This window comes from Oculina patagonica, chromosome 9 (assembly GCF_052425735.1).
Source record: "Oculina patagonica isolate OP01 chromosome 9, crgOcupat, whole genome shotgun sequence".
Taxonomy (NCBI): Eukaryota; Metazoa; Cnidaria; class Anthozoa; order Scleractinia; family Oculinidae; genus Oculina; species Oculina patagonica.
In genome coordinates this window covers 14,037,445-14,057,544 of record NC_135766.1, presented here as the reverse complement: position 1 = coordinate 14,057,544, position 20,100 = coordinate 14,037,445, and the positions used below count along the sequence as shown (strand labels likewise).

Sequence of the window (20,100 nt, the reverse complement as noted above, 5' to 3'; positions counted from 1 at the left end):
AGTGTTTTTCTTTGAAAATTAAATTTTTCAGCACGTCGTGGTCATTAAAGTGCAATAAATAAATTGAGCAAATAGAGGCATACCTCCCTGAAAGAAGCCTATCAAAATGTTCATATTTCTAGAACACAAAATCTTTTTATAATAGCTTTTTGCCAATTGTATATTTACATGTAAATGCTTTTTTGCTGTTTTGCCAATACATCATTGTTTTCATTTCTAAGACCTACAATCCTAGAAAAGGTCCTGGGACACAACCAATTTGACGAAAAATTGACATTGTATTGACCTCCCCCTCCCCACCCCCGATTTATTGTTGGTCTCTATCCATCATACCGTGGGACAATATCTCAACATTGTTTTGGGGGAAAAGGGGGCTCGAAAAATTAAACAATGAGTTCTTAATGCAAAGGGAATGGTCACTGAGCACTATTTCTTTAAGTGTCCCATGGATTTCTGTCTGGGATTGTAGTTAACACAGCCATATTTGCTCTGTGCAGCTTCTTGGAAATACAATTTTTAACCCTCGGACGTACAAGCAAACTCATACCCCCACCATCGTACAAAGGGGGGGGGGGGTGGATGGAACCCCTCCCCGGAGTTTTCGTTATATTAAGGCGTAGCGAAAATATTTTGCTCTCAGAAGAAAGCCCGTAGCTTAATCTACAAGATGGATAATTTTAATTGGCTGTTACGTGACGTCATTAGAGCCGCCATCTTGGATCCGCCATCTTGGATTTCAACATTTTCTTAGAAAGTCACAAAAAACGGAAATTGATGCAAAATCAAGTCAGATGCTTATGAAATGTTAAAATAAAAAATGTGCAATATGTTTAAAAAAACTGGAAAAAATAAAGAAAAATGTTAAAAAGACGATTTTTGGCAAGACCTGCCTGTATTTATGACGTTGCCATGGCGACGTCAAATATATGGACAGATAGTTGACATATCAAAATTCGGCAAGGATGAATGAACAGCTACTGAAAGTTTCAGTACTGTAGAGTAATTCGTTTTCTCAAAATTTGTACGTCCGAGGGTTAAGAAGGGATAAAAGGAACTAACAATGTGTTATCTATACTGTTTTAGGGAATGCACAGCAGGAAAAATTGTTGGGACCATTGACAGAATGGATGGCTGAGATGCCAAGTTCAAGGGCAAGCTATCATAAATGCAACTTTTTCCAGAAACTGAAGTAGATTGAAATGAGTAAATGGAATGATCATATGTAATAAGAGAATGTTCCTCAAGAGTGTTGACCAGATCAGGATAATTTGCAACTTATGAACTCATTAACTGACTGGTAGATAATTGTCTACACTAAAACAGGCAAGGCCATGTAATCTCCAGCACATGCAAAATAAAACATGTAAACATCCAAAGGGTTATCCTTGTGTGTTAGCAAACCCAGTAGCACATTTTGATTAATAAATGGAACTGTTTCTGACACTACTGTTGCAGTATTATCAGTTGTATTTTCTGAGTTAAAGTGACAATTCACCACTGTCAATAACATTGTAGTAGATTAATTGTCACCTTAACAGTCCAAATTATTGGATGATCATTTTTTCGTCTTTTCCCTATGCTGAGAAAGAGAGCACAGAATAGGTGCAACCACAAAGTGTAAGGCAGTGGTTATGGTTAATGCTCTTGCTTGCCACCGAAACTCTTGTAGAGCTGTCATTCTCTTCAATTTTTTTTTGCAACTCTTAATTCTTGCACTTTGAAAAAATGGAGAACTAAGAACAACCTATTAAAACATTTTAAAGTACAGAAAGTAAAAACACTTAATTATACCACCGCATTTTATCTTACCTTTTATGAAGGTAAATGAAAAAATGTGGCCTGATGGGGTAGCAGATCGAGGAATTTTTTGTTAGCAGTGTTGATCCCTTCTTTAAGTTTCGGATTATTGTCTTGTGTGAGCAATGATTCTTCCAGTTGTAAGCAGAGGGATTTGAAATGTAACTTCTGTTTGCATTTTTGCATAAAATTTTTTACAAAAATCCGTCATGAATTCACCTAGTGGGAATCATCTGAACATTCTCCATGGACCCTAGCATCTTTACTTAGAAGAACCAAACAGGAGTACTAACAGTTTGGTCTATAATATTTAAATTTAAGGAGTGTCATTGCTACCTTTTAGCCACCCTTTCTTTGTCTAAATACCCGACACTTAAAAGGTTATTTTAAGCCATGGTTTAGCAACCCTATAAACAGGCTATAAACTAGGTCCTACTTCCCTACACTTGACAGGCAAAGGTTACTTGTTCTCTGTGAAAGTAGTTTTCTCCAGGTAGCACTACAACCTATAGCACTATTCAGTTCAGCTTCTTGACAAAAACGCTGCCACTTTTTTTAGGAAGTCGTCCTGGGGTATTCCCGTTCATGCTAACAAACATTCATTAAACTAAAGACAAAGCTATATTTAATTTCTTTATTCCATATGCTTACATAAATAGTTAAATACATCATTCGTATTTGCGAGTAAATGCCTGGCAGCTTTACACATGTAAACTGTACCTATAGACGAGGTTGTACGCAGAAAAAAAAACTGAAAGAAGCTGAAATGTCTTTCCTGTCCGTCTATGTTTTTTAAGAACCTTCCAGATCTGCAACCCTCCTAGCACCTTTTACAGAGATCTCCTGGTCTAAAGACTTCCACGCCAAAAACAAGGCTTGAATTCATCCGCGGGTTTTTGTATTTCTAAAATTTCATTACTGCGACTTTTTCTACACATATCGTACAGCTCTTCTGTGATCTTTTTACATTTTTGGCGATTGAAAAGAGAAGACGAGACATGAAAGAAGTTCTTCGCGATCGCTGCACGGACCGCCATGTTTATTTTTGAAAACGTGTTAGAGGATAACTTCATGGAATGATCATTTGCTACACATGCGCAGACAGAATGCCCCTCTAGCTCTGCTGACAAAACTGCTCCCCTCTGCTCCGACGAGCACAATTTTTTTCGAAGTCTTCTTCGTGCTTAGCCTCCCACGCAGTCGTTCTTAGGGGCGATCGTGTTTCACTGAAAAACGATCGCTCCTTAGAACGACTGCGTGGGAGGCTACTTCGTGCTATTAACATAACACTTAGTGGCTGAACTCTCGGGAAAATTTTGTTTCCCGAGAATCTTTTTTGTTTCGAGGTGAGGCCGAGGGAATCATTGAGATTCGAGGGAAACAAAATTATAATAACTGTTTCCATCAGAAACAGTCATTATAAAGTGTGTCATATTGCCTTCGTTTTATTCTTCACTATTCAAAATTGTCGGCTGGCCCTGGATTTCGTTGCTCATTCAACTACTGAATGCTTATAGAAGCGTATTCTGAGTGCTGTCAAATGGCCCTTGTAAACGCTTCTGTATATCATCAATGTTTTTCGCCCTGCCAGCAGCACTGTATACGTTAAATACAGTGACCGTGTCTATTTTTACAGGTGTGTAACCATGTTTGTTTTCCTTGAGGAATCTTCTCTTTATTCGTTCTTTGCAAACGTTACTCACCGTTATTAACCTCTGTATTTTGCTTCCTGTATTCCGTATTTATATACATTGTCTAAGCGATAAACATAACATAACCGTTTAAGGAGAACACAATGTTAAAGGGAAACTTTTTTATTCAAGAGTGATCAAAATAACTTTATAAATTAACACTTCAGTCCGCGAGTAAGAATTTAGACAAGGATTTATAAAAATTTTCAAGCGTCTCCAATACAAAATAAAAATTCATACAATGATCACTAAAAACGTCAAAACAATGAATGTGTCACTAGAAGACACAACATTTACTCGGTTGACTGAGTATCGAGAAATTTGAATTTTACGGAGATTGTTTGACATTGAACTTCAAAACAACATCGTATTCAAGCCATTTCTGATAAGAACCGTTAGAGATATGCACAAGAAGGAAAATAAGAAGTTGGAACTCAGATTACAGCGGCTTTTTGGTCTGTCTCAATGCTGTTTAGAGAACATAACTATAAGAAAACGGTTCAAGCATCGTTTACACGGACGCGGGGGAACCAATGTTACTGTTCTCCAAGTGTTTTTAATTGCGATCGAGGTATAATACGTAACCGTTTTTAAATCGATGCGGTTTCGCCGTTTTTGACCGTTAACACGACCAACGAAACCGCATTGTTTTGAAAACCCACCTTTGACAGCGTTATCAAAATTAACGTGGTTTTCTCGATCGGCGCCGTGTAAACGAAAGGCGCAACCGCATCAAAAGCGATGCGGTTACAAATGAAACCGCGTGAGTGTAAATAGTCCCTCGGTGCTTCGAATTTATAAATGGAAATGTTATAATGTCAGTTAAACAAAATTATAAAATTCATTTTATGCAGCATGACGGAAAGAAGATGTCAAAACAATCACTGTATGTTACTAAAAGAGAATGAAAAACTGTCACCATGTTATTAATAGCTAAAGTGATTATTGATTTTAGATCGTCTCAGCAACGCGTTCGAACCGGAATAGCTAAGGGGGCTGAAGGAAGTTAAATCGAAAAATCAAAGTTCTGGCGAGCCCTGGATAACATATATCTTTCAAAAAATTGTGAACAGATCCTTTAAAATCTAGCACAATCTTGAGCCGCCGCGAAGAGATGAAAATAGTCATTTTTTTCCTTCTGTTCGCAGTTGTGTCGTTCTGCTTGAACAGCTCTTTGGCCTCCGGCGGTGCTTCAAAATAGTTGTTTGTAAAAATGAATCAAGCGCATTATTGGTCTAAACAAAACTGCCTTCAGAATTTTGTGTTAAGTGATCATGAACAAAATGTTCGATTTTCCAATTTACTTTGCAACGACTTTACATTAAGTTGGTATCTAAGAGCTGAATGCAGATACACGGCTGTTTGGTGCGATTTGCATAAGCTGTCTACAAAGACCGGCCTGAGGGAAAACATATATTTATTGTGATTTTTGAACTATATATACATTGAAATCATGCTGTTTTATTGCTTAAATACTTATAAAGAAACAATGACTGGCTAAAAATGCCCACTAAATTTAGTGAAAACCGAAGAAATTCGTACTCCAATTTCCGGGAACTGAGCGATTTCTTTCAAATTTCCGCTATTATTTTCTCGAAAATGTGCTACAGAATGACAATGACGAAAGAAACTCACAGTAAATTATAGCAACCAGCACTCACGTCGTATTTTGAAAGGTCCACATTACTCCTGGGCTACCTTTTATGACCTTTTAAAATGAAGTATTTATCTAATGACTGCGATGGAAACAATTTCGGTTAGTGTATCGAAAACAAAAATATCACGCAGATTTTATTAATTTGGACCAATTCTTGGCCTAGGAACACAAAATCTCGTATTGCGTACAGCGTCAGTTCTTATGTTTTATCATTATTTGAACCGGATTGAAAGTTCTTTTTTTGTATCGGATTTAATGCCGCAATTTGCTGAAACACAGAGATTGATTTTACGTGGCGACAAAAATCGAAGTATAAAAGATCGACAAAAAACCCTTGAGTTTGTATGCGCGTTTTAATCTCGTCATTTGTACGACAATGCATCAAATTTTTGTTTATTCCAAACACTGTAAACATGCAAAAAGTAAGAAAGGAAAGTGCCTATGCCACGTCATGGCGACAGTTTACACTGGGTGGTAATATTTATACCGAAAAACGTAAGTGGCAAAGAACTTCAAAAGTTAAGTGGCAAAAAATTTCAAAAGCTTTAAGCCTCAACATAGCGTTCGCTATAATGAAAAAGGCGCGCGGTAAAAACGAGAATTGCGAAATGCGGAACACTCAACAAGTACTGGCCATCTGTAGAAACTCAACCGAATGATGAGCAAATGATCGAACAAGGATCAAAAAATACCAATAATATTGAATTCTGAATAGGTGTAACTCAAAATTATTGTTAGTTCCAAAAAGAGCAAATTTTCAACTTCAGATCACTAATGGGTTTTATTTAAAATGGGAAATTCAAGAGTGGGTTGAATTGATGGCGCGAGGGGTGTAGGGGTGGGGAGGGGGAACTTGTCACTTACTTTCCATATCCACTACCTGCACTACATATTACAGCTGTAACATGGGACGGAGCTTTTACCAGGACTGTGGGCAGTAGTCTTATAGCAACCCTACGCCCCACCCCCTGATTAACTACTTCCGTATCCTTTAACATGTCGTTTCGTGTAGAAAATACCATGACGAGGGTGATGCATTTAATATACTTCAGCGCATGTTTCTCGTTCATTTTAAGCAAGATGTCCTCCGAGCGTCATCTCCCGCTGAGACAGTTGTTCGTTATTTTCTTCACGGTCGTTCTCGTTGCTGAAGCCGGTCAAGGTAAATTTAATGAAGTTTGTGTTTCACGACTTAGGTTTATTTTAAGTGTCAGTTAACTTTAAAACGGAACGACAGACCACGCAAATGAAGCAAACTGGAGCCTGACAAATTGATTCTCCGAAAACCGTAGCATATTCTATTGTTTGAACATCTGTGAAGTAATCGGGTTTTTTTTCCTAGTGCTGAGTTTCAAGGCCGGAAAATACAACATAACCACCACTCCACCAGGCCTGTTTGCTTGTAAGAAGATTACTTTTGATGTGCCGTTCTACGCAGGAAAGCAAGTTAAGGTCCTTGCCTCAGTTGGTCACGCAGTAAGAAGTCCAACTCATCGCTATGGCGCCGCTATCTGGGTTGAGTCAGTGCACGAGTGGATTTACCGTCTGTGTCCTTGAGTTTGGCGACGGATCCAATAGCACAGCAGAAGTAAACTGGGTCGCTTTGCAATCTCCTCCTGCAAAATCCCAGCTAGGAACTGCTTCGTTAAAAGCTTGGACTACTGGAACAAAATGCCAAAAGATTAATTTTCAAAAGGTTAGATTTACTTTTCCTTTTTCCCTAGCTTACTTTATTCTTTTTTCACTCCACTATTCCTCTATTTCTTTATTCTTTTTCTTTCACTCTTCTATTCCTCTACTTCCTTATTCTTTTTTCTTTCACTTCTCTATTCCTCTATTTCTTTATTCTTTTTTCTTTCACTCCTCTATTCCTCTATTTCTTTATTCTTTTTTCTTTCACTCTTCTATTTCTCTATTTCTTTAATCTTTTTTCCTTCATTCTTCTATTCCTCTATTTCTTTATTCTTTTTTCCTTCACTCCTCTATTCCTCTATTTCTTTATTCTTTTTTCTTTCACTCCTCTATTCCTCTATTTCTTTATTCTTTTTTCTTTCACTCCTCTATTCCTCTATTTCTTTATTCTTTTTTCTTTCACTCCTCTATTCCTCTATTTCTTTATTCTTTTTTCTTTCACTCTTCTATTTCTCTATTTCTTTAATCTTTTTTCCTTCATTCTTCTATTCCTATATTTCTTTATTTTTTTTTTCATTCACTCCTCTATTCCTCTATTTCTTTATTCTTTTTTCTTTCACTCCTCTATTCCTCTATTTCTTTATTCTTTTTTCTTTCACTCCTCTATTCCTCTATTTTTTTTATTCTTTTTTCTTTCACTCTTCTATTCCTCTATTTCTTCATTCTTTTTTCTTTCACTTCTCTATTCCTCTATTTCTTTATTCTTTTTTCTTTCACTCCTCTATTCCTCTATTTCTTTATTTTTTTCTTTCACTCTTCTATTCCTCTATTTCTTTATTCTTTTTTCTTTCACTCCTCTATTCATCTATTTCTTTATTCTTTTTTCTTTCACTCCTCTATTCCTCTTTTTCTTTATTCTTTTTTCTTTCACTCCTCTATTCCTCTATTTTTTTTATTCTTTTTTCTTTCACTCTTCTATTTCTCTACTTCTTTATTCTTTTTTCTTTCACTCTTCTATTCCTCTACTTCTTTATTCTTTTTTCTTTCACTACTTTATTCATCTATTTCTTTATTCTTTTTTCTTTCACTCTTCTATTCCTCTATTTCTTTGTTCTTTTTTCTTTCACTCTTGTATTCCTCTATTTCTTTATTCTTTTTTTCTTTCACACCTCTAATCCTATATTTCTTTATTCTTTTTTCTTTCTCTCCTCTATTTCTCTATTTCTTTATTCTTTTTCTTTTCACTCTTCTATTTCTCTATTTCTTTATTCTTTTTCTTTTCACTCCTCTATTCCCCTATTTCATTATTCTTTTTTTTTTCACTCTTCTATTCCTCTATTTCTTTGTTCTTTTTTCTTTCACTCCTCTATTCATCTATTTCTTTATTCTTTTTTCTTTCACTCCTCTATTCCTCTCTTTCTTTATTCTTTTTTCTTTCACTCTTCTATTCCTCTACTTCTTTATTCTTTTTTCTTTCACTCTTCTATTCCTCTACTTCTTTATTCTTTTTTCTTTCACTCTTCTATTCCTCTACTTCTTTATTCTTTTTTCTTTCACTACTTTATTCCTCTATTTCTTTGTTCTTTTTTCTTTCACTCTTCTATTCCTCTATTTCTTTATTCTTTTTCTTTCACTCCTCTATTCCTCTATTTCTTTATTCTTTTTTCTTTCACTCTTCTATTCCTCTACTTCTTTATTTTTTTCTTTCACTCCTATATTCCTCTATTTCTTTATTCTTTTTTCTTTCACTCTTCTATTCCTCTATTTCTTTTTTTTTCTTTCACTCCTATATTCCTCTATTTTTTTATTCTTTTTTCTTTCACTCTTCTATTCCTCTATTTCTTTTTTTTCTTTAACTCCTCTATTCCTCTATTTTTTATTCTTTTTTCTTTCACTCTTCTATTCCTCTATTTCTTTTTTTTCTTTAACTCCTCTATTCCTCTATTTTTTTATTCTTTTTTCTTTCACTCTTCTATTCCTCTATTTCTTTATTCTTTTTTCTTTCACTCCTCTATTTCTCTATTTCTTTATTCTTTTTTCTTTCACTCTTCTATTTCTCTATTTCTTTATTCTTTTTTCTTTCACTCCTCTATTCCTCTATTTCTTTATTCTTTTTTCGTTCACTCTTCTATTCTTCTATTTCTTTATTCTTTTTTCTTTCACTCTTCTATTTCTATATTTCTTTATTCTTTTTCTTTCACTCTTCTATTCCTCTACTTCTTTATTCTTTTTTTTTCACCCTTCTATTCCTCTATTTCTTTATTCTTTTTTCTTTCACTCTTCTATTCTTCTATTTCTTTATTCTTTTTCTTTCACTCTTCTATTCCTCTACTTCTTTATTCTTTTTTCTTTCACCCTTCTATTCCTCTATTTCTTTATTCTTTTTTCTTTTACTCTTCTATTCCTCTATTTCTTTATTCTTTTTTCTTTCACTCCTCTATTCCTCTATTTCTTTATTCTTTTTTCTTTCACTCTTCTATTCCTCTATTTCTTTATTCTTTCTTCTTTCACTCTTCTATTCCTCTATTTCTTTATTCTTTTTTCTTTCACCCTTCTATTCCTCTATTTCTTTATTCTTTTTTTCTTTACTCTTCTATTCCTCTATTTCTTTATTCTTTTTTCTTTCACTCCTCTATTCCTCTATTTCTTTATTTTTTTTTCTTTCACTCTTCTATTCGTCTATTTCTTTATTCTTTTTTCTTTCACTCTTCTATTCCTCTACTTCTTTATTCTTTTTTCTTTCACTCTTCTATTCCTCTATTTCTTTATTCTTTTTTCTTTCACTCTTCTATTCCTCTACTTCTTTATTCTTTTTTCTTTCACTCTTCTATTGCTCTATTTCTTTATTCTTTTTTCTTTCACTCTTCTATTCGTCTATTTCTTTATTCTTTTTTCTTTCACTCTTCTATTCCTCTATTTCTTTATTCTTTTTTCTTTCACTCTTCTATTCCTCTACTTCTTTATTCTTTTTTCTTTCACTCTTCTATTGCTACATTTCTTTATTCTTTTTTCTTTCACTACTTTATTCCTCTATTTCTTTGTTCTTTTTCCTTTCACTCCTATATTCCCTTATTCTTTATTCTTTTTTCTTTCACTCTTCTATTCCTCTACTTCTTTATTCTTTTTCCTTTCACTCCTCTATTCCTCTATTTCTTTTTTTTTTTTCTTTCACTCTTCTATTCCTCTATTTCTTTATTCTTTTTCTTTCACTCCTCTATTCATCTATTTCTTTATTCTTTTTTCTTTCACTCCTCTATTCCTCTATTTTTTTATTCTTTTTTCTTTCACTCTTCTATTCGTCTACTTCTTTATTCTTTTTTCTTTCACTCTTCTATTCCTCTACTTCTTTATTCTTTTTTCTTTCACTCTTTATTCCTCTATTTCTTTGTTCTTTTTCCTTTCACTCCTCTATTCCCTTATTCTTTATTCTTTTTTCTTTCACTCTTCTATTCCTCTACTTCTTTATTCTTTTTTCTTTCACTCCTCTATTTCTCTATTTCTTTATTCTTTTTTCTTTCACTGTTCTATTCCTCTGTTTCTTTATTCTTTTTTCTTTGACTCTTCTATTCCTCTATTTCTTTATTCTTTTTTCTTTCACTCCTCTATTCTTCTATTTCTTTATTATTTTTTCTTTCACTCTTCTATTCCTCTATTTCTTTATTCTTTTTCTTTCACTCTTCTATTCCTCTACTTCTTTATTCTTTTTTCTTTCACTCTTCTATATCCGTGGCACTTTCCGCCATTTTGTTTTTCGTTTGATTCATTTGTTGGTAACTATTTTTTTGTTTTATATTTTCCGTTTTCGATAGTTGGATTATCTTTGTTTATTTTATCCTGCGCTTTCTCCGTTTTCATATTTCTTTTTTCTAGTACCATCTAATCATTTATCCTTTTACCCTTTTCTTTATTCAAATTTCTATTTTCCCTTTATCAATATTTTTTTTTTCTTTTTTCCTTTTCTCTTTTCCTTTTTTCTTTTTTCGCTATTTCTTTTTTTCATTTTATCTTCTTCCTTTTTACTTTTTTCTTTATTCTTTTTCTTCCTTTTTCTTTTTCTGTATTCCTTTTTCATTTTACCTTTTTCCTTTTCCTTTCTGCCATTTTTTCTTTTTTTTTCAATCCTTACCCAGTAACCTTTCTCTCTTTCCCCATTTTTCGCCATTTCCATTTCCTTCATTTTCCTAGTGGTCTTCATTCAAATTCTGATGTGCTTTTTCCTTTTCTCAATTCGATTCTTTTTCTATGTTTATCTCAGCCTCTTTTCTGATGACGTTAATGCCCTTCCAGACACAATTGTTTTCACTCCTCTATTCCTCTATTTCTTTTTTCTTTTTTTCCTTCAATCTTCTATTCCTATATTTCTCAGTCCTTTTATCCTTTTTCTTTCACAACTCTATTTATTTATTCCTTTTTAATTCACACCTCTTATCCTCTATTACTTTTTTCTTTTTTCTTTGCTACTTCTATTCATTCCTATTCCTTCATTTCTTTTTTTTTTTGACCTTTTCTTTTGTATTTATCTATTCCTTTATTCTTTTTCCTTTACTCCTCTGCTCTCTGTATTCCTTTATTATTTCCTTCACTCTTCTTTTCTTCAATTCCTTTATTCTTTTTTCTTCACCTCCCAATTCTTCTATTCCCTTATTTTTCCTTCACTTCTTTATCCTTCTATTCCTCTATTTCTTTATTCTTTTTTCTTTCACTCCTCTATTCCTCTATTTCTTTATTCTTTTTTCTTTCACTCTTCTATTCCTCTATTTCTTTATTCTTTCTTCTTTCACTCTTCTATTCCTCTATTTCTTTATTCTTTTTTCTTTCACCCTTCTATTCCTCTATTTCTTTATTCTTTTTTTCTTTGACTCTTCTATTCCTCTATTTCTTTATTCTTTTTTCTTTCACTCCTCTATTCCTCTATTTCTTTATTCTTTTTTTCTTTCACTCTTCTATTCATCTATTTCTTTATTCTTTTTTTCTTTCACTCCTCTATTCCTCTATTTCTTTATTCTTTTTTCTTTCACTCTTCTATTCGTCTATTTCTTTATTCTTTTTTTCTTTCACTCTTCTATTCCTCTATTTCTTTATTCTTTTTTCTTTCACCCTTCTATTCCTCTATTTCTTTATTCTTTTTTTCTTTGACTCTTCTATTCATCTATTTCTTTATTCTTTTTTTCTTTCACTCCTCTATTCCTCTATTTCTTTATTCTTTTTTCTTTCACTCTTCTATTCGTCTATTTCTTTATTCTTTTTTCTTTCACTCTTCTATTCCTCTACTTCTTTATTCTTTTTTCTTTCACTCTTCTATTCCTCTATTTCTTTATTCTTTTTTCTTTCACTCTTCTATTCCTCTACTTCTTTATTCTTTTTTCTTTCACTCTTCTATTCCTCTATTTCTTTATTCTTTTTTCTTTCACTCTTCTATTCCTCTATTTCTTTATTCTTTTTTCTTTCACTCTTCTATTCCTCTACTTCTTTATTCTTTTTTCTTTCACTCTTCTATTCCTCTATTTCTTTATTCTTTTTTCTTTCACTCTTCTATTCCTCTACTTCTTTATTCTTTTTTCTTTCACTCTTCTATTCCTCTATTTCTTTATTCTTTTTTCTTTCACTCTTCTATTCGTCTATTTCTTTATTCTTTTTTTCTTTCACTCTTCTATTCCTCTATTTCTTTATTCTTTTTTCTTTCACCCTTCTATTCCTCTATTTCTTTATTCTTTTTTCTTTGACTCTTCTATTCATCTATTTCTTTATTCTTTTTTTCTTTCACTCCTCTATTCATCTATTTCTTTATTCTTTTTTCTTTCACTCCTCTATTCCTCTATTTCTTTATTCTTTTTTCTTTCACTCTTCTATTCGTCTATTTCTTTATTCTTTTTTCTTTCACTCTTCTATTCCTCTACTTCTTTATTCTTTTTTCTTTCACTCTTCTATTCCTCTATTTCTTTATTCTTTTTTCTTTCACTCTTCTATTCCTCTACTTCTTTATTCTTTTTTCTTTCACTCTTCTATTGCTCTATTTCTTTATTCTTTTTTCTTTCACTCTTCTATTCGTCTATTTCTTTATTCTTTTTTCTTTCACTCTTCTATTCCTCTATTTCTTTATTCTTTTTTCTTTCACTCTTCTATTCCTCTACTTCTTTATTCTTTTTTCTTTCACTCTTCTATTGCTACATTTCTTTATTCTTTTTTCTTTCACTACTTTATTCCTCTATTTCTTTGTTCTTTTTCCTTTCACTCGTATATTCCCTTATTCTTTATTCTTTTTTCTTTCACTCTTCTATTCCTCTACTTCTTTATTCTTTTTCCTTTCACTCCTCTATTCCTCTATTTCTTTATTTTTTTTTCTTTCACTCTTCTATTCCTCTATTTCTTTATTCTTTTTCTTTCACTCCTCTATTCATCTATTTCTTTATTCTTTTTTCTTTCACTCCTCTATTCCTCTATTTTTTTATTCTTTTTTCTTTCACTCTTCTATTCGTCTACTTCTTTATTCTTTTTTCTTTCACTCTTCTATTCCTATACTTCTTTATTCTTTTTTCTTTCACTACTTTATTCCCCTATTTCTTTGTTCTTTTTCCTTTCACTCGTATATTCCCTTATTCTTTATTCTTTTTTCTTTCACTCTTCTATTCCTCTACTTCTTTATTCTTTTTTCTTTCACTCCTCTATTTCTCTATTTCTTTATTCTTTTTTCTTTCACTGTTCTATTCCTCTGTTTCTTTATTCTTTTTTCTTTGACTCTTCTATTCCTCTATTTCTTTATTCTTTTTTCTTTCACTCCTCTATTCTTCTATTTCTTTATTATTTTTTCTTTCACTCTTCTATTCCTCTATTTCTTTATTCTTTTTCTTTCACTCTTCTATTCCTCTACTTCTTTATTCTTTTTTGTTTCACTCTTCTAAATCCGTGGCACTTTCCGCCATTTTGTTTTTCGTTTGATTCATTTGGTTGGTAAAACTGAAAATTTTTTTGTTTTATATTTTCCGTTTTCGATAGTTGGATTATCTTTGTTTATTTTATCCTGCGCTTTCTCCGTTTTCATATTTCTTTTTTCTAGTACCATCTAATCATTTATCCTTTTACCCTTTTCTTTATTCAAATTTCTATTTTCCCTTTATCAATATTTTGTTTTTCTTTTTTCCTTTTCTCTTTTCCTTTTTTCTTTTTTCGCTATTTCTTTTTTTCATTTTATCTTCTTCCTTTTTACTTTTTTCTTTATTCTTTTTCTTCCTTTTTCTTTTTCTGTATTCCTTTTTCATTTTACCTTTTTCCTTTTCCTTTCTGCCATTTTTTCTTTTTTTTCAATCGCTTACCCAGTAACATTTGCTCGCAAATTTCGCGCCATTTTTCGCCATTTCCATGTTCACTTCATTTGGTGCCTAGTGGTCTTCATGATCAAATTCTGATGTGGAGAACTTTGTGGAAGTCCAAAGCAGAGAACAAGTTCTTAAAGTAAAGCTCAATAATAGCACGATTACTGTGTTGTCTAAGGTGTTTAGTCTGCAGGCCGAAACGATCTATCTAATCGGTGATGACAGTGTGGTAATGCCCGTTCCAGACACAATGGTTTTCACTCCACTATTCCTCTATTTCTTTTGGCTTTTTTTCCTTCAATCTTCTATTCCTATATTTCTCAGTCCTTTTATCCTTTTTCTTTCACAACTCTATTTATTTATTCCTTTTTAATTCACACCTCTTATCTTCTATTACTTTTTTCTTTTTTCTTTGCTACTTCGATTCATTCCTATTCCTTCATTTCTTTTTTTTTTTTGACCTTTTCTTTTGTATTTATCTATTCCTTTATTCTTTTTCCTTTACTCCGCTGCTCTCTGTATTCCTTTATTATTTCCTTCACTCTTCTTGTCTTCAATTCCTTTATTCTTTTTTCTTCACCTCCCAATTCTTCTATTCACTTATTTTTCCTTCACTTCTTTATCCTTCTATTCCTCTATTTTTATGACCTTTCTATTCCTCTATATTTTTATACAATTTTCTTTTTCCCCTCTATTCCTTTAATTGTTTTTTTTTCTTTTTCTTTACTCCTCTCTATCTGTCTTTCGTTTTCCTTTATTCTTTTTTTTTTCACTCGTTTATTTATTTATTTATTTTTTTCTTTTTTACTTTCCATTCGTCTACTCTTTTATTCTTTTTCCTTTGACTTGCCAAAACTCACTTGATGACATGATATCTATCCATTAAGGGTCTTTACTGTTAACACATATTATGCTTATCGTGCGCTTTTTAGTCACGTTGTTTTACCGTTGAAAGTTTTTAGACATACGTGCAGTGCATTTAATGGACTTTGGAAGAATTGAGTGGAATTCTAGCCATTGGCAAGCATAATTGTAGCAAAATCCGTTATATGCCTCGTTTTCATGTTGAACCGGATCGCACTTTTAGCACCCATTAATGTTTGGCGAACAGAAAGCTTCTGTTGCAATTATTTGCAAGTCCAACCACAAAATGACTGGACTATTTCCTCCTTAATGAAGATTAACTTTTCAACAATGACACGAGCATGGGACAAAAAAATATTCGGAGTCTACGACAGGAATCGAACCTATGGCCTCCCAGATACTTGTTGAGCGCTCTAACCAACTGAGCTATGAGAGACTCGTGGTGAGCTGGGCCATTTACTAGGTTGACATGAGACACGCATCCTGCATACTGCTAGGATCAGCAATGTCGAAATCATCAAGTGTGTAGTAAATGATAAAGATTTTAAGCTCGGTGATAAATAATGAAGATTAATTTTTCAACATGACGCGAGCATGGCACAAAGAAAAATTCTGAGTCCTCGACGGGAATCGAACCCATGGCCTTCCAGATACCTAGCAGTATGCAGGACGCGTTTCAAATATCAACCCAGTATAAATGGCCCAGCTCACCACGGGTCTCTCGTAGCTCAGTTGGTTAAAGCGCCCAACCGGTATTTCTTCCTTTTTTGTTATTTAATAATTTATCAAGCTGTTTTTTACTTCTTCGTTTCTTTGTTTTTGTCCAGAATTGTTATTTCTTTGTTCCATCATTTTCAGCGTTTTACTTGCGTTTGCTTAATATAATAATACTGACGCAGGAACATTATATAAATTTTCAGTCTTTCAAGAATCCACCAAGGTTATTTGTAACTGCCACTCACCAAACTTTGATGAGACCACAAGACGCAATGGCCGTGTGGGTCGAGGAATTGAACAAAAACAGTTTTAAAGTTTGTCTCAGAGAAACCAAGATTCTGGATGGAAGACATGAAAACATCAAAATAGTGAGTGACTTAAAATTTAGAAAGGTAGTTGCTTAATTAAAGCTTATGTCCCTTTTAAAACCCTTTTAATACCCAATGTTTCCTTACATTTCAACACCCCACAAAAAGTTTGGAAAACTATTAACATTTGAAAGTCATTAAGTCACCTTTATTTCCTGGCTTCTTCGTTGTTGTCCAGTATTCCTGTTAAATAAAATGTTAACTTGATACCAGATATCGATAACGTCTGGGATTAAAATATTCTTTTACTTTAATTTTCGAAAAAAAATTGAAAATGTAATTGAGCTAATTGAAGCTTACGTCCCCTTTGAATACATGGTGTGTTCCCTACATTCAATCCCCCAATCAAGGTGGGAAAACTATCAGCACTTGAAAGTTAACGCTAGTTGCTGACTCTTTAAGACACCTTTTTCTGTTATAACAACATTTGTCGTTGTTGTCCAGTATTCCTTTTAATTAAAACATCAACTTGATAACACATACAGGTGACGTCTGGGACTAACATATTGCTTTGCTTTTTATCGCAGAACTGGATGGCATTTACTAATCTAACCCTTGACAACTTTACCTTGACTGACAGCCTCGTTTTCTCAAACACAAGCTTACTGTCCAATCAAAACAATCACGCCTTCTGCCAAGTGAGTCCATTTAAAAAATATATATTTAAAAACTAAACATTTTTTAATACAACTATAATAAAATGGACTTAAAAGGTAAGAATTAAAAGACAGTTAACATGAAGCATTTTTAAGCTGTTTTATGTGAAATCGAAAACGAATATATTAAAATGAGAAGCACAGACAAGTATAAAGATTGTCTGTTTTTTTACGGAGTTGCATTCTTAAACAACCATTTGACATTTTGCTTATTTAAAATCATGGAGCACAGACAGCTAATGTGTGAAAATAAAAGTAACAGTGACAGTTACGCTAATAGTGAGAGCGGAAGCGATAGTGACAGTGATAGTAAAAGTGTTTTATTTGGTTTTGATTTTTTGGGGGCGTTTGATTAATATTGTTTCTTTACAGCAAGCATTTTAACAGCCTTTAAATTTTACATTTCAGACAATAAACTTCAGGGACGAGTTTTATGCTCCTCCTGTGGTGCTAGTGACGCCAAAACATAGTCATATCAACAACTATTCACATTTGTCCCAGTGTAATGCTGTTACAGCATGGGTGGAGGTAAGCAGTACACACAACGTCAACATAAGAACAAAACTAAATAAATTAAACTAAATAATATCTTTAATCCATTAATTGCATTACCAGAATAAACATTTTATAGTTATTATCAAGTTTTAGTTAGATAAAAAATTTATTGTTTATTAAATTACGGACGAATAGTACAAGCTGTTAGGTAGGAGGGGAGCATAAATGTTTGTTCTAGGATAAAAAAAAAAAAAAATTGGTAGCTGTTGCTGAGAGGGGAATGAAGTCTGAGAGGGGCGTATCCAAGAAGCAGTTTGATGACGTCATTATGGGTCGAATGAAAACCATCTTGCCTCACAGAGAAAGCTCCAAGTTAGCAATTGATTGTTGTGTTCAAGGTGTCATATACGGCGAAAACAGAACAGTCACCTCTTCCATCACAAATCAGAGCATTTTGAAAATATTCCAATACATCACCTTGAAGTACTAACTTGCCTATTTTTCTATTCAGCACACATCCGCAAAAGATACAAAGGTGTGCGTGAGAAACTATAACCACAACACCAACAATAAGGATATCATTACAGTTGATTACATGGTGATTGGAGGTAAGAAAAATTTTTCGTGAGAGTCGAACTCTAATAGTGCGAGGTTGGGAAGTCAGCAACTAAGTTTTTCTGCTGAGTTTATGTATGCACATGTTTTAATGAAATGTGCATTTAAATCTCTTGAAATCACATTTCTGCTCTATGCAGTTAGAAATAAAGCCTTTCCCAAATATGATTCTCTCTTCTTGCTGCATACATTAAACTTAAGCTTTATTGTTTATTTCTGGCAGAAGCCACTCATATTTTTTATGCTCTTAAATTTGGTTATTGAACACAATTTAGCTCTGATCTCAGATTTTCTCTTATCTTACGATATGCGTGTTTTCGTGCCAGACCGGGATCCTTGCCTGGACGTGACGTGCCATTATCACGGCCTGTGTAAGGCTTTTGGTCCTCATGATGCTCGCTGCGTGTGCGTGGACAGTTGTCCATCCTACCACGAACCCGTCTGCTCATCAAATGGCACAACATACGACAACGAGTGTTTGTACGAACAGGAAATGTGTCTACAACAACTGAATTTCACTGTACAACACCCTGGTAGCTGTGAAGGTAAGGAGTACTTTAAAATATTTGCCGCTGTCCTATTTTTAAGTAAATTGTTCTCTGACTCTACCCTCCCAGCAAAAGAGGAAAGCAGAGGAAAACAAGACCAACTTTTCGTTATTCTTTTCGCCGAGACTGTTTCAAAAAAACATTGAACTGAGCAAGGCGATGCTCAAAATATTTAGACAGCTAAATTACAAGCTTTCTATGAAAGGAATGCTTTTCCGGTTTCAGTTACGAAAATTAGACGTTCATCAGCTCAGGAAATGCATTTACTCATTACAATTTTTGATGAATTGGGGACTTCTTCAAAAGGAGGTTGCAAAGAAGACAGACCTTACAGTTATTTGAATTTTTACCAATCACGACTAAAAAAAATATGTTTCACTCCTGTTCTTTCATAAGGATTTCCTTTCCAGCGAGGTCGCCGTCACATGCCACATATTCCATCGCTGGGGTACTCTCATTGTGAAGTGATTAGTTTCAAGCCTTACGTGTTCTATCCCGACAAAACCATTGAAGTGCAGATCACTGTCAACCATATCGACACCAGCAACAAGTCATATGTTCATGATGCCGCTGTGTCGTGGGTTGAAAATGTCAGTTACGATCAATTCACTGCGTGTGTGATGGCGGCAGGCTATAACGAGCGAAAGTCGCGTGCTAACGTGACAGTTGATTGGATGGCGTACCAAGGAGCTCCAGTGGGTGGTGTTGCTGGCGATGTACGAATATCACAATGGTGGACTGGAACGACTTGTGAAAGTGTTAATTTTCCACCAGTAAGCGATTGTTTTGTATTTAATATTAGTATAATTTCAGAGGTGATTATAAGAATTGAAGGATTCTGATTGGTCGAGAAGCTCGGCTTATTTAGTAAATAAACCCCTTCAAGCGGCTGGTATATTGGAGGATAATGCCCGAGGCTGAAAGTTTGTACGAAAAATAAACAGTTGGCCGAGAAGCGAAGCTTCGAGGGCCTGTGAAATTTTGAGGACAATCTTTCAGCCAAGGGCATTATCCTCAATAACCAGCAAGTGAGGGGTTTATTTATTTTATAACCCTCCGATTAAGTTCTACAAAGCGCTTTATCACAGTAACTTTATAGGAAAAAACTACAGTGATTCTGTGGTTGAAACAAATGTAATTGATTGGTTAACGTGATTTTTTAACTCTGTGATTTCATTAAACTGTTAGAATTGAATAAGGTGACTTCATTCGTTTGTTTTGTGCTTGCCTACAAATCGGGCGACGGATATCAAATCGGACGGGGTATATTCGCTGATATCCGTCGTCCGATTGTACCACGTGATGCGTTTTATCCAATGAGCGCGCGCAAAAATACTGGGTGGGTTATAAGAGGCTATAATCACCCCGCGCGAGGTGATTATAGCTTTGAAGGCTTGGTTACTTAGCCACGCCATCTTTGACATCCAGGGAAGTAAACATGGCCGCTTTTGCTGAATGAAAATTTCTTTGATTTGAAAGAAACCGATCCAAGTCCTGGATATTTTAAACATTGGGAATTTTTCAAATTAACTACCAAGGCTTTTGGACCGAAAATATTTACAAGAGATGGTTCTCAAGGCATTAGAAATGATCGTAAACACGGCGGTTTTGGCGATCGATGAGAAACTCAGTCATATTGATTGAGCAAACATTATTTAGTTCTCTTCTCACCGGAGCTACTTATTTTTAGAGGATTCGCACATTCGCTTAGAAGTCATTCACAATCATGCAAAGGTACCGGAAATCTATC

General features: G+C 33.7%; 2 pseudogenes across 2 annotated transcripts in view; both read left to right on the top strand.

The window, feature by feature from the left end:
* Positions 1-20,100, top strand: part of LOC144666227 (uncharacterized) — a 121,709-nt pseudogene that overhangs the window by 31,781 nt on the left and 69,828 nt on the right. The gene's annotated exons all lie outside the window — the stretch shown is intronic.
* Positions 6,226-20,100, top strand: part of LOC144666605 (uncharacterized) — a 19,476-nt pseudogene continuing 5,601 nt past the window's right edge. The window contains exons 1-8 of the transcript XR_013573216.1: positions 6,226-6,307; positions 6,488-6,841; positions 15,872-16,036; positions 16,564-16,674; positions 17,101-17,220; positions 17,699-17,795; positions 18,129-18,347; positions 18,747-19,123. The product of XR_013573216.1 is annotated as an uncharacterized LOC144666605 (transcript). The remainder of the gene's footprint in view (positions 6,308-6,487; positions 6,842-15,871; positions 16,037-16,563; positions 16,675-17,100; positions 17,221-17,698; positions 17,796-18,128; positions 18,348-18,746; positions 19,124-20,100) is intronic.